At 35.3% G+C, this 16,119-nt stretch overlaps 1 pseudogene; it reads left to right on the forward strand.

The window, feature by feature from the left end:
• Positions 1-4,587: 4,587 nt before the first annotated feature.
• Positions 4,588-4,910, forward strand: LOC122726168 (annotated as a pseudogene).
• The last annotated feature ends 11,209 nt before the right edge of the window (positions 4,911-16,119 follow it).

Here is a 16,119-nt window from a genome sequence, read left to right on the forward strand (position 1 = left end):
GTCAAGGAGAAAATATTGCAAGAAGCCAGAAAGAAACAATTCAAATTCTGTGGAGCCACATTAAGAATAGCAGAGAATCTAGGAGCTACTACATTAAAGGACCAGAGGGCATGGAATATGATATTCCAGAGGGTAAAAGAATTGGGATTACAACCAAAAATCATCTATCCAGCAAAACTTGTATAATCTTTCAGGGGGAAAAATGGGACCTCAATGAAAAACAGGAATTTCAGATATTAGTGATGAAAAGACCTGAACTGAATAGAAAATTTGACTTTCAAATGCAAGACCCTAGAGGAACTTAAAAAGGTAAACAGGAAAAAGAAATAATGAGAGATGTTAAAAGGTTAAACTGTTTACATTCCTACATGCGAAGTTGATATGTCTAAATCATAAGAGGTTTCTGAGTATTAAGACATATGATAGGAATAAATTTAGACAGAGGGCAGAGGTGGGAACTGATGATGAAGGGATGATATCTGCAAATCATTTATTTTTTCTTTATCTTCTTTTTAGGAGGGTGGGGATGGGGTTAATGAATGTGTTTTGTCTGAGGCCACATGTGGAGTTGAGTCCTCCTGAGTCCAAGGCTGGTGCTTTGTCCAATGTGTCACCTAGCTGCTCCATGACAACATCCTTAGGGTAAAATTGAGGGGGGAATGGCATGCACTGGGAGAAGGGAAAGGGAAGAGATAGAATGGGGTGAAATCTCAAATGAAAGAAGCAGGAAAGGGCTTATAAAGTTAGGGGAGAAATGGGGAAGCAGTGGGGAAGTGAATGAGCCTCACACTCATCAGAATTAGCTCAAAGACCTTAATCTCATCAGAGTTGCCTCAAGGAGGGAATAACATGCACACTTAATTGGGTAGAGAAATCTATCTAACCTTTTTTATTTTTAGGTGAAGAAACTTATGAATCGGAGAGATTTAAGTCACAGTTAAATTATTCTAGATCCAAGACTAGAAATTAGTATTACAAACTATTCACGTATCCATTATTTCTTCTAATCATAGGATTCTATCTCTCTCTTATGCATTTATACTGGATCTCTTCCTTTCTAGGAATGTATGGTGGATTCATGTTATAATACCTAACAACATAGTAGCCATTTAATTATTTTTGTTTGACTCCAAAACTAATGTTCATTTAGTTACATAAAGTTTTTAATCTGTCAATTAAACTCAATAAACATATTTTAATTAACCAAATAGAACATTAAAGAAATTCTGGGGTACATCATGATTCTAAAATAAGAAATAACAACCCATCCTGGGAGAGATTAAAGATTAAATAGGGGGTGAAATGTGTATACAAACCATTATCATATATATATTAGAATATAGTAATTTTCATTTGTGTTTTCAAATTAGTTGTATGAAATTGAGGAGGGTTAGTATCACTTCTTGGTGTTGATATAAGATGGTATTTCATGGAGTATGTGGTCCTTCAGCAAGGTCTCGAAGGATGAAAATAATTTCAAAGATAATATCAATACTACATTAAAAATATTAATAATTATAATTTAGTTGAAAGATCTGGGTTCAAATGTTAGTCCTGACACTTACTGATTATGTAACAACTAAGTCTACAGGTTTCCTACCTGTAAAAACTCAAAAGATCATACCTACTTTAAATATGGAAATAAAATTTCCTTTCCTTCAAGAAAAAAAAAAAGACAGCCAGGATGGCTGAGATCTAATCAAAGCAAGGCCAGGCAGGCTAAGAAGAAGCCCAACCATTCCCCAGGTTACCCTGTACCTTGAATAGTGTGTCCTAGAAGCAGTGCCACACCTTTAGAAGGAGTTAAAGGTCAAGAAATAGTAAGGCAGGATGAGTAGGCAGAGAAAGCAGAAGACCATCGAAAACTTCTTTGGGGGTAAGGTAGACCACAATACAACCTCAGAAGAAGAAGATAATAACAGGGTCAAAGCTCCAACATCCAAAGCTTCCAAGAAAAATATGAACTGGTCTCAGGCCATGGAAGCTCTCAAAGGGGACTTTGAAGAGAAAGTAGAAGAAATAGAAAGAAGATATAGAGAAAAGGAGGAAAGAATGGAAAGGGAAATGAGAGTGATGCAGGAGAGTCATGAGAAAAAAAGTCAACAGTTTGAAAAGCCAAATGGAAAAGGAGATTAAAAAACTGTCTGATGAAAATAACTGCCTAAGAATTAGGATTGAACAAATGGAAGCTAGTGACTTTATGAGAAACCAAGACACAGTAAAGCAAATCCAATTGAATGAAAAAATAGAGGCCAGTGTGAAATATCTCCTTGGAAAAACAGCTGACCTAGAAAATAAATCTAGGAGAGAGAATTTGAAAATCATTGCACTACCTGAAAACCATGACCAATACAAAAGCTTAGACACCATTCTCCAAGAGATTGTGAGGGAAAATTGCCCTGATATTCTAGAAGCAGAAACTAAAATAGAAATTGAAAGAGATCCCAAAAAGAAAACCTCCAGGAATATTATAGCCAAATTCCAGAACTCCCAGGTCAAGGAGAAAATACTCCAAGCAGCTAAAAAAAAGGAATTCAAATACTGTGGAGCTCCAATAAGGATAAAGCAAGATCTAGCAGCTTCTACACTAAAGGACCGAAGGGCATGGAATATGATATTCCAGAGGGCAAAGGAACTGGGACTTCAGCAAAAAAGTCATGTACCTAGCAAAACTGAGTATAATTTTTCAGAGGCAAAAAATGGGATTTCAATGAGAAAGAGATTTTTCAAGCATTTGTGATGAAAAGACCTGAACTGAATAGAAAATTTGACTTTCAAATACAAGATCCTGGAGAAGCATAAAAAGGTAAACAGGAAATAGACCATGAGGGATATTAAAAGATCAAACTGTTTACATTCCTACATGGGAAGATAATACTTTAAAATCATAAGAACTATCTCAGTAAGAAATTCAGGGGCAGTTGGGTGGTGCAGTGGATAGCGCGCTGGCCCTGGACTCAGGAGAACCTGAGTCCAAGTGTGACCTCAGACAATTGATGATTACTAGCTGTGTGACCCTAGGCAAGTCACTTAACTCCAATTGCCTCACCAAAAAACAAAACAAAACAAAAATTCTTCACAAAAAATTCACAGAAGACAGGGCTGAACTGAATATGAAGGGATGATATCTGCAAAGCATTTATGTTTTGTTCTTTGTAGGGCAGACAGGGTGGGGTATCTTATGTCTGGGGCTGGATTTGGGCTTGGGGCCTCCTGGGTCCAGGGCTGGTTCTTTGTCCACTGTGCCACCTAGCTAATCCATGATGACATCATTAAAATAGGGTTGAGGTGTAGGAGGAATAAACTGGGGGAGGGAGAAGGGGAGAGATGGTCTGGGGAGAGGTATTTCACATGAAGGAAACAAGAAAAAAGCTTATGGAGGAGAGTAGAAGAGGGGGAAGGAGTTGGGGAGTGAGTGAACCTTAATATCATCAGAATTGGCTCAGAGGACTACTAACATACATACTCAAGTAGGCATAGTAATATAGTTTTGCGCTGAGGGGGGGAGGGAGAAAGGGGCGGGGAGAAGGGAAGGAAGAAAGGGCAGATTGGGGGAGACAGCAGTAAAAAGCAAAACACTTTCAAGGAAGATGAAGATGATCTGCATTACTGCACCAGTATGACATATTTAATTGCTTGATCTCATAAGGAGGGTTGAGGAGGGAGGGAGGAAGAAATATTTAGAACACAGAATTAGCTTAGGGACCCTGATCTCATTGGAGTGGGCTCATGGAGGGAATAGCTTTCATACCCAATTGGGAGGAGCAATCTATTTAACCCTCCAGGAAAATAGGAGGGGAAGAGGACAAGGAAGGAAGGGTGAAAAAAGGGAATGCAGAGCTAGGGAGAGGATAGTCAGAAGTAAAATACCTCTGAGGAGAAATAGGTAAAAAGAAGATAGAGTCATGGGATGGGAGTAGGATGGAGGGAAATAGTTATGAAGATTGATTATAATGGCAAAATGTATGGTACCTACTTTGCTGGGCTTTTATGAAGAAAATTCTCTGTCAAGCTTAAGGTACTATATAAAGGTTATGATGAACAGGACACTATCAGGAAAACCTGGAAAGACCTACATGAACTGAAGCAGAGTGAAATGTACTGTATACAAAATAACAGCAATAGTGGGGGATGAGCTGCTGGGAAGCATGTGGTTATTTTCAGCAAGGCAATGATACAATATAACCCTGAAAGACTTATGAAGATTGCAGCCCATCTGCAGAGAAAGAACTGATAGTATCTGAAAATAGAAGGAAACACATTAAAAAAATTTTTTTTCATTGCCTCTTTGACAATTCCTTAATCTGAAGTTTTGGGTTTTTTGACTGTTTTCTCTCACAACTAGCTAATATGGGAATTTTCCCATGACTATTCATGTATAACTTATTTTGAATTGATTGAGTTCTTGTGGGTGGAGGGTGGGAATGGAGGGGGGAAGAGAAGTTGGAACACAAAGTTTTTTAAAAATTGATGTTAAAATTTTGTTTTTACATATATTTTGGAAAATAAAATTCTATTCAGAATAATAAAACAAAACAAAACAAAACAAAAGAAAATATTGTGATTTTTCAGCTTCTGACTTACAAGATGACCAAGAAGAGGAGGAACAATGGGCAGGCCAAGAAAGGCCTCAGCCACATGCATCCTACACGCTGCACCAACTGCGCCCACTGTGTGCCCAAGGACAAAGCCATCAAGAAGTTCATCATTTTAGGGACATCTCTGAGGCCAGTGTTTTCGACTCTCATGTGCTACCCAAACTGTATGTGAAACTGCATTGCAGTGTGAGCTGCAGGATCCATAGCAAGGTAGAAAGGAATTGTTCTCATAAGGCACGAAAGGATCGGACCCCCTCACCCAGCTTCAGACATGCTGGTGCTGCCGCATGAGCCCCTCCAAATCCAATGTAAAGAGTTATCTGCCTATCAAAATTCCTGATCTAATCAGAAGAAAATAAAATGGTTGGTTTACCTTAAAAAAAAAGAAAAAGAAAATATCATAAGAACAAAAGTACAAACACATAATCCAAATTGGGGCACACTGAACCCTTTACAGTCTTGGTACTTGGGCAGATTGAGCTCAACTTTAGTGGTTGCCATGAACATTTCTTTCATAAAGTTCACTTCTAGATGCAGCATAGCTGATGTATAATTAAGAAGCACAGTGAAGAGAGTCCTTAGTTTGGAATCAGGAAGACCTGATTTCAAATTTGAACACACTGACTATGACCCTGGGCAAGTCACTTAATTTTTGTTTGCCTTAGTTTTCTTATTTATAAAATGGGAGTAGAAATAATTGCATCTGGCTCCCAAGATTCTTGTCAGGATCATAATAGATAATAATTGAAATGTGCTTACTTAGCACAGTGCTTTGCACGTAAGTGCTATATACATTATTTTATTTGCTTTTTTTTTTTTGAGGGGCAATAAGGGTTAAGTGACTTGCCCAGGGTCACAGTTAAAAGTGTCAAGTGTCTGTGGCCAGATTTGAACTCAGGTCCTCCTGAATCCAGGGCCAGTGCTTATCCCCTGCACCACACATCTGCCCCACTTATTTGATTTTAATATTTTAAAATTGTTCCTTCCTGGCAGAATATTGTGTCTTGGCTGTTGGTTTGATCCATTGCTGGAAGAGGTAACACAAATTGTCCCTTAGGGCCCTGCTGGTACATCAACTGACTGTTCTGTGAAAGCTATTTGAACTTTTGCCATGGACTCCATTCATTAAACTTCTGGTTAGTCTGTTTTGGTCTTTTCACATCTCACATTGTCATTCCATATCCAATACCTCTTCATTTAAGATCATGAAATTATAAACACAACAGAGGTTTAGAAAACATCTCCAGACAGGTATATGTGACTGCTGAAGCAGCCACACTTACTTATGCCTGGAATCTCAAAACAGTTCTTTTTCTACATTAAAACTTGAGCGGGGGTGGAGCCAAGATGGCGGAGAGGAAACAGCAAGCTGCCTGAGCTCTCCTGTTCCCTCAAAAGGAACATTAAATCAAGCCTCTGGACAGATTCTGAAACTACAGAACCTGCAAAGAGACAGAGAGACACAGTCTTACAACCAGAGATAATTTAGAAGACTTCAGGAAAAGGTCAGTCTGACTCAGGCAAAAGGGAGGCCCAGCGCAGGGCAGCAGCCCAGCGCCGAGGGGGTCGGGGCAAGTCAGCAGGAGCTGTGGGCCACAGCCGAACAACTGAGGCCCCTGGAACCTGCCTCAAAAATCCGGTGGCCAAGGACAGTGGAAAAACCTACCTGCACCAGCCGAGAGGGCAAGTTGTCAGCTGTAGGGTCACGAACAGGATAGGTGCGACCAGGTACACTGACATAGTGCCCTTAGACAGGAAGTGCAGGGGGACAAACTGCACACACTATAAAGGCCTCAAAGTAAAAAGCTGGTCACACAGCATCTATACCCCTGAACAAGAAGCCCAAAATAGGGACCCTGCTGCCCCCAGAGCAGACCTCAACTTAAAAAATAAATAAATAAGCTGCAATAATGAATAAGCAGCAAAAAAGAGCCCTCTCCATTGAGGGCTTCCGTATCAATAGGGAAGAAGCCAACACAAACACAGATGAGGACAATAGCCACAAATTTCCTACATGTGAAGCCTCACGAGGGAAGGTGATTTGGTCTCAAGAACAAAAAGCCTTCCTGGAAGAGCTCAAAAAGGATTTTAAAAATCAATTGAGAGAGGTAGAAGAAAAAAGGGGAAGAGAAATGAAAGCAAAACAAGAAAACTATGAAAAAAGAATCAGCAGCTTGGAAAAGGAAGCACAAAGATTGATGGCAGAAAACAATTCCTTAAAAAATTCATCTGGCCAAATGGAAAAAAAAAAGTGCATAATTTCACTGAAGAAAACAATGCTTTAAAAAATTCATCTGGCCAAATGGAAAAAAAAAGGTGCATAATCTCACTGAAGAAAACAATGCCTTAAAAAATTAATTTGGCCAAATAGAAAAAAAGGTGCATAATCTCACTGAAGAAAACAATGCCTTAAAAATTAAAATTGGACAGCTGTAAGATAAGAAATCCATGAGACACCAGGAATCAGTCAAGCAGAATCAAAAGAATGAAAAAATAGAAGAAAATGTGAAATGCCTCATTGGAAAGGCAATTGATCTGGAAAACAGATCCAGCCCTGGAGTCAGGAGTACCTGAGTTCAAATCTGGCCTTAGGCACTTAACACTTACTGGCTGTGTGACCCTGGGCAAGTCACTTAACCCCAATTTCCTCAAAAAACAAACACAAAAACTTGAGGAAGATCAAGAATTATTTTAAGCTTTTGTATGTACACATAAGTCTGACTCAATGTTTGATTCAAAAAATTTACACACTTTGAAATGGTGGAAGAGTCCCTACCTTACACATTCCTAGATTTCCAAAAGTGGACTTATGAAGACTATATATGTAGGTAGATATCTAATAGAGCTCAACATACATATTCTGAGAACTTCTCTTCCACTGGAAAAATCTCCCATTTCACATATATACTTGGCTGGACTTTGAAGAGCCTAACATTATTCTTATCCATGTTATTATTATTATACTATGAGCTAAAATAAAATTGAACATATGGCTTTATACTCAAGAGGAATTATGAAAATCAATACCAAACTTCTCTGATGTTCCATCCTATATAGTCTTATCTCCTACTCTGTTCTTTAGCAATTTCATAGTAGGGGGAAAATCTGGAAGACAAATCAATTATTGAATATGAATAGTATTTAAAATGATATTTTCAATCTTTTATGTTATATAAAAACATGTTTATCATAATATAGACATAATTTTAATTTTTCCCTAAGTTTTCACACATTCAGTAAGTAGCCTAAAACAATATATGAAAACCAATTCAGTGCCTGTTTCTTGTGGCTATTACTTTTGTTCATCAGTTCATCAGCTCCTGGCCAAAGAAGGTTTTTGCACAATTAGTACCAAAGAATGGAAATAGATTCATGACAAAATAGTTGATCTGTAATCTCCCCCTTCCTAAATTCACATTTTTGTCCAAATAAGAGAAGAAAAGTTTGAGTTTTCTATTTAATAATAATGCTGCTCTGTGGACAAAGGACCTATAACTCGCAAATAAAAATGTGATATGGAAGGCAAGATTTGAGGAATAGAAGTAAGCATAACACTATTGCCTTATCTAATAAATGTCTCCACTTTTTTCAGTAAAGCTCTCTTATAAAAGTATTTTAGGCCATAATGCCCTTTTGCCTTAAGTAAGTGATTGTCTAAATAAAAGCAGAAGGCAAGGTGAGAAAAAAAATATCCTACCAAAAATATATTGAAATAGAGAAGACATCTTAGGTAAATAAAATTAATTCCACCTCAAAACATGTGGGAAATAAATGGGATGAAAATAAATATGAAAATAAATAAGTATGAATAGAACTGTCCTAGACTACAAAATCCACACATGACAATGTATCATTTTCATGGCTAATTGTAATAACGATTGGGATTTTATTTATACTGTTGATCTTCAACTGAAAATTTTACCTTATTTCTGTCTCTGAGTTAAATTGAAGGATCATGAGTTAGTAGATTAAAAGTTGAAAGGGATCTTAATTATCATTTAGTCTAAATCCCTAACTTGACAAAAAAAGAAAAAAAAGAAAACTAAGATCAAGAGATTGTAAATGACTTGTGACATCTCAAAGTAAATATATGCCAATATTTTGACCCACAGAAAAGAAAGGGACCAAGAGATCCTCATCTCTGTTGTTTGACTTCTTTTCTAACAAAAGTCAAACCATAGGATTAGTTTGATGCAATGAAATATTTCAGGAGGTAGAAATAGGTAGTCTTGAATCTAATTAAATTTATGAAAGGAAAAATTCCTGCTGCTTGCATAAAGGAAAGAATTATAAATAAACCTTATGATGTTCTGGGTTTTTGTTTTAGTTGAATAGTATATTTGTTTAGTATTTGTTTTGTTTATTGGGCAGGTGCAGAAAAATAACTAACCTTGAGAAATCTCTGTCTGAGTTTGAAATACCAAGTACTCTTGGGCTTTTCTGCCATAGATAAGATGGGATTTTCAAGGAAATAACAGATAACATTTTTCATTCATTAAACTTGAAAGTAGTCAAAACTCTTCTTTTTAACATGACTGAAGTATTGTAAATTTTGAAGAATAGCTTACATGTAAACTTTTGCTGTGAGTCAAAGAAAATCCTAAAGTTTTTTGAAGCTTAGAAGACTGGAGATTTTAGTTGCTGGATATTTGAGCTTCCTATTTTCAATGAGAAATTCTCTTCTTCAGGGTTCAATGTCTACGTTTGATAATTCCACCTAGATTTCTATTTTTAAATGGAAAATTACATGATCTGCAGTAATTTTTGATATATCAAAAATTTTTTCAAAATTATTTGTAAACATCTTCTCAAAATAAATTAGTTCCATTATTATTTTGACCTACAAAATATGACTCAAGAAATCTTTAAAATCTTACTTATATTATATACTAGTATGAAAATACACACACATATATGCTTAAGTATATATAGTCATAGTAAATGCATACATATATATATATGTACATAGGTATATGTGTATAAGTATGTGTTTACTTTTATGGGTGTTTAAAAATATAAGCATAAGAAAAATAGAAAAGGATGCAGGATAAAGTACCTTTTTTGGAGTCCAGATTACCTCAAAACCAGAGCAAATTATTTAACCTCTCAATGCTTCAGGCAACCATGTAAAATTATAAGTTTCAGATATGTTGCTTAATCTGCTTTGATGAGGTGAGTTTCTGCAGTAGACTTTTGCATAATACTCACATATGTAGTTTATGAAATGTAGTGTTGTACTCTTTGTCACCTTCGAGCTACAGAAACATTTCCTAACTTTTTCAAGTATGTTTTGTATGATAAAGTTTCTGCATATTGATAAGTTTGAAATGTGTTATAGATACATCTCCAATGACTTCTCTCCTGTTTCACTTTTTAATTGCTTGCATCTAATTATTCTTCTTGCTCATAGCTTTTACATTGCCCATTCAATTTAAAGCAAAATATAGCCATAAGATAAACATCCCTCAGAGGAGAAATGTTTTTAGCTTATTCCTTAAAAATGACAAATCTAAGTCCACAGGCTTTGCAAACTATAGTAGTGCATCCCATACTTGATGGTGGGTGTGTGGAAAAGTTAATATTTGGTAATATAATATACACTATATATTTTTTTCTAACTATAAAAGCATTGGTCTTTTGCCTCTTCATGACCTAGATTTTTACTTACCAGGCACTGTGGTTCCTGAGTATTACAAGAGCTATATAGAATAAATAGGGATGATGTATCTAAGAAACTGACAGTTTACAAAAATATTTTAGTTATTAAGTGATATATAAAGGATATATATAAGCAACATATTTTTTTTACATTGAGTCTTCCTATTTCACCAAGAATGGAAGTTCAGTGGCCTCTCACAGGGATATCTCAATACTTATTGAGGGGCAGCTCAGTGGTACAGTGGATAAAGCCCTGGCCTTGGATTCAAGAGGACCTGAGTACAAATCCAGCCTCAAATGCTTGACACTTGCTAGCTGTGAGACCCTGGGCAAGTCACTTAACCCCAATTGCCTCACCCCCCCCCCAAAAAAAGTCAATACTTATTGAAATGGGAACTTAAAAGTGACACTTTTTAGGTGGTCTGGTGGAACCTCTCTCTCTGGCTCTCCCCAAATTGGTGCTAGTCTTAGTGTGAACATTTTATTCTCTTTGTACCATGTGGTTCAGAAATCCTGAGTTCAAGTGATCAACAAACCTCGGCCTCCCTGGCCCCAGGGATTATAGGCATGTACACCTAGGCCTAAATAATTTATTGCTTTATCAAGATTTTTAAATCATTATGCAAATTTATAAATGTAATTCTCTTTATGATACAGTCTAGATCAATTTAAAAGTGCTGTAGGAAAGTAGAGTGAGAAGAAAAATCCTAAAAGAACTGAGATTTAGTGAGCAGATATAATGTACTTCAATACTCATGTGGAACTGTGTGCATTCCCTATTTGGTACTTTGTAAATCAATTGATGCAAACACTAAGTAAATTCCATTTGGTAACTATTAGTTAAAGGAAGTCCATATTCCAGTTTTTTCTTACAGACCAGGAATATTGAAAATGAATGTAGCTTGGATAAAGTATTTAATAATTTATATTAAATCTTTAATTCAATTCATGTAATTAAGTTTGTAAAAATAATTACACAAAGCTTTCTTTTGAGCCCCATAATAATATGGTGAAGTAGTTAATATGAGCATTATTAGCATTTTTCAGGTAAAGAAATTGAGGCTGAATGAGGTGGTTATTGCTGATCCTAGTGAATATGATCATAATCATGTTAGGAATCCAAGAATAATGATAAATTATATATGGAAACTGAAGAAAGTGTGCCACATTTTCCCAACCTTGCTAAAATTTATAACTTACAACATACTTAGTGAGATATAACTGAGTGACTAAAATTATACAAAGGGTAGAAGAGAATCAGCATTTATTTAGCCCCTACTGACTGCTAGGTACTGTTCTAAGCACTTTATAGGTATTATCTCATTTGTTCCTCACAATCATATGTGGTAGGTATTATGATCTATATTTTAAAATTGAAGAAACTGAGACAGACAGATTAAGTGACTTCCACTGGACCACACAGCTAATGTATCTGAGGCTGATTTTGAATTCAGGTCTTCCTGACTCCAGACTCAGCATTATAGCCACTTTTCCACCTTACATCAGAAGCTCATTATCTTTAATGAACTAACAAATGACAAATCTCCATACTACAAATATAGAGATCAAAATATACTTGAAACTTGCTGGTATTAGAGAAGTACTATGCAAAATCATTGACTACAATCTCTAGCATGTACCTTTGATTACCGCCCCGCCCCCCAAAAAAAATGAGTGTTGCTTTTCATAGGTGTTTTTACACCAAATAGTAATACTATGCTGGCAGTAAAAATGAAAGAGGTGAAAAGTTAGAGACCTAGTGGAAAAATCTAAGCAATATGAGAACCAGATATTTTCTCATAATTCAATCTGCTACTAGAGTTCTCTTTAAGACGCATTCAACGATCACAAGGAAGATGAATTACCATTCCAGTGCAGTTATTCAATTCAGTAGATAGTTATTTTTTCCACTTATATAATATTCCATAAAACATTAAGTATAAAAGAATAATACCAGGTGAGAAACTTGGTTATTCTCATAGTTGAGCTCCATAAAATTAAAAATGAGAATGACATAATGTTAATAATTTTAATTGTAACATATTTGACTTTTACCAAAGGTTTTGTACTCTTAGTTGATTTTAACCAACATCATGACCCTATGAGGTAGATAGTATGATTAGCTTCACTTTATAGATGAACATAATGAGGCAAAGAATGGATGTCAACTGTTCAATATCATACAGCAATCAGTGACTGAGATATTACTCTAACCCAGATTTTCCACTTGTCAATTTCTCTATTAGCTATATAACAGTCCTCCCCATATTGCAACTGAGTAAATTTAGGATGAAAGGTAAAGATGTCCATGGTCACACAGATGGTAAATATAGGGAGAACTTCACTCTGAATCCAAGTAAAAGATTCCAGCCACTACTCCCAGATGTCTCTCTAGTCTACCACTGGCAGCAACTCAAGTGGAAACACAGCAGATGGCCATGTAGAGTCCAAGATTTGATTCTTTAATTAACATTAAAATAGTATTAATGAAAATTTTTCTAAATAATTTTGGTTATAATGCTGTCGAGATTTTCATAACAAACCATTTACATGACCTAATAAAAAATTTCAGGACCTGTAATAGCTTCCCAAATTTTTATACATACATACATACATAAATACATACATACATATACATATATACATATATATATTATTGTGTTTTCTGGTACACACTAAGATATCTTTTAATATTCAAGATATTCAGTTCTTTGTATGTGCCATTGATAACAAACCTTTGTGTTCACTTAGACATGTCACCTTCAGTTTTTTTTGTTTTTTCCTTTTTTTTCTGTTTAGAATTTTATTTTGCAAATTACATGTAAAACTTTTTGACATCAATTTTTTAAAACTTTATGTTCCAAGTTCTCTTCTATTCTCCCTTTCCAACCCCCACCCCCAAAAACTCAAGTAATTCAATATAAGTTATACAGGAGTAGTCATGGAAAACATCTCTACATTAGCTAGGTTTTGAAAGAAAACAGATAAACATAAAACTTCAGATTAAGGAATTGTCAAAAAAATAATCTTTCAATCTGTTTATACATACCATCAATTCTTTCTCTGTATTTGGATTACAATTTTCAAAAGTCCTTCAGAGTTATATTGGATCATTGAACTGCTGCACCTTCAGTTTTACAATCTTTTTACCACTATAAAATGAAGGATTAATGATTATATTATTTTATCCATTTAGATTGGCTCACCCATGACAAATATTCTCTTGACCTAGGAAACATTTTGAATGCCTTTGTGCTTATAGGGGTGGAATAATCATTGTTCCTTTAACCACTTTCATTGATTCTCTTTTTTGGACTATCTTCTTTGCTCTGTAGATCTATGAAATATGGGAACTTTATACACACACATACACACATACACACACACACACACACACACACACACACACACACACACACACACACACATATATATATTTTACCAGTCAAGAAAGAATGTCTAGTGAATGTCACAGTCCTGTGTTATCCAGCTTCAATACCATGTTTGATGTTTAAATAGAAGCTGTAATAGGACCAGCTGTTTCATGATGGAGTTTCCCTGACATCTTTGACATAGTTTCCTCCTTCCCTGCCATCTGACTGGCCCCAGATTCTCTACTTCAGCTCCCTGATCTGTGGCATAAAACATTCCAGCTGGGCATAGATAGGGCCTCTAAGACTTAGTGAGTTCCTTATACCACACAAGTCAAGTAACCATAGCATGATGATTTACTGACAAGTCTCAGTTTCCAGATCGAGATGAGAGGGGTCTTGTCCAGAAAACCTAAGTACTATGGTGTCCTTGAATATTTTTGATGTCTTAGGGAAAGAAACTTTCTTCCTTTGTGAATTGAGAGTGCTTCTTTCATGCCAACATTGAAGTACAACTAAGAGGGTGCTAGTTGTAGAGCTTCCCCTAAAATAGAATCATTCTATCAGTAGTTCATATTCAAATTTTGTTTGGATTTCATGAATTCCCTACATTTTTGTCCAACTTGAATAATACCATGATGTATATGTAGCAGATTCCTTTCTACACCCATATTTTTGTTGCTCCTAAATTGCTGAGCAAAACCTTCTCAAAATTTTATCTCTTAAATTATTTTTCAAGTGCTTGGTCTTATTAAATTTCATTTATAGTTTGAACAAAGTACACTTTAATTCTATGTTCAGATTATTGCAAATGTATAATTTGTGGTGTTCTCAAAAGATCCTTTCCCATGATTAATATGTTGATAGACAGTTAATCAATATCAAACCTAAGGGCACTATATAGTAAGACCATATACTCTAGAGATGACACTCTGATATTCTCCTATATTTCATTGTATCTTTGATCTCATCAATATGATTATGCTCTAGAGTATGGTTTGACATGCTGCACTAATCATCTTCATATTCTCCCATAAATCTTCCATGGGAATCAAACCAATATGCTAAAGGCCTTCTTTGCTGTCTTTTGGTGGTACTTAGTTATTAAGAGATTATTTCAATATTTCATTGGTTTTCCCTTACCTCTTTCCACATGTCCAGTCCACTTTTTTATCATACTTACATTTGAAGACACTCCTTATATGCTTTTCCCTTCTTTTGTATTGTTTATTTGTTTGTAATGTAGCCCACTTCCATCCATCATCCACCTCTCAGTGGTCCTTTGGGTGATACTCAAATCCTTTTCTTTAGAAACTGTAGTGTTTCATGACTGTCAGCTGCATGAAACTACCAACAGAATACAGCAATAAAAAAATATAGTTCATTATAAGTAGCATAGTGATGAGACTACTGGGCCTGGAGTCAGGAAGAACTGATTTAAAATCTGGTTCTAAACAACTAGCTATTTGTATGATCCTGGGAAATTCACTTAACATCTCTCTGCTTCAAGTATGTCATATTTAAAATGGAAATAATAATAGTACATACCTCACAAGGTTGTTCTGAGGATAAAATGAGATAATATTTATAAAGTGCTTAGTACAGTTCCTGGAACATAGTAGATACAATAATTTTTCCTTCCCTTCTTCCTTCTTTGCACTCTCATATCAATATCAATAGTTCAGATTGACTGCTCCAAACTTACCTGCTTGTATTTTCTTCAAATTTACCTTCTTTTTATTTTATATGCTCATTATATAGAGATTAGTTGCTTCTCTGCATACATAAAAGACTGAAATATGACACACAGAGAATAAGCCTTTAAACATGAAAAGCTATCTGTTTACAAGAAGTTACTTACGGGCAGGTATGATTTCACTTTCATCTTGCTATACCCAATGCCTAACACAATGTTGGGTCCACAGTAGGCACTCACTTAATGAATGCTTTTCTTTGACTGATAGCATATTTAAAGATTTTCAAAGAATGTTACATATGTTATAAATTGTTCTTTAGAAACAGATGTGACAATGTATTTGTTTCCTTACTTGAATGGAATGTTTCCCCTTATTTATGTGTTCAACACTGGAATGATTCAATTATTTCTGTATCTTTTCCAATCATGTTAAAATAACAGTTTAACTGTCTAATATTTAGTTAACAATCTTGAGTTCCTCTTATTCAAAGCCCTTGGTCTCTAAATGTCCAACCACTTAGTGGTATGGAAGCTTCTTTTTTCTCACACTAGATTTTTTAAATGTAGGTTTTATAGATATAGATATATACATATATACATATATGTGTGTGTGTGTGTATACACACACACACACACACACACTTCCTATCTGGATTTGTAAGGTTCGTTCAATTTATCTCTGGGAACAATGCAAGGTACAGATTTGGGCCTCAAAAATTCTATTAAATTCTATTAATACATTTTAAAAGTTTTAAGTTTAATATCCTATTGAAGCCATTATAATGACAAATTTGTA

Source organism: Dromiciops gliroides, chromosome 4, assembly GCF_019393635.1.
Source record: "Dromiciops gliroides isolate mDroGli1 chromosome 4, mDroGli1.pri, whole genome shotgun sequence".
NCBI classification, from domain to species: Eukaryota; Metazoa; Chordata; class Mammalia; order Microbiotheria; family Microbiotheriidae; genus Dromiciops; species Dromiciops gliroides.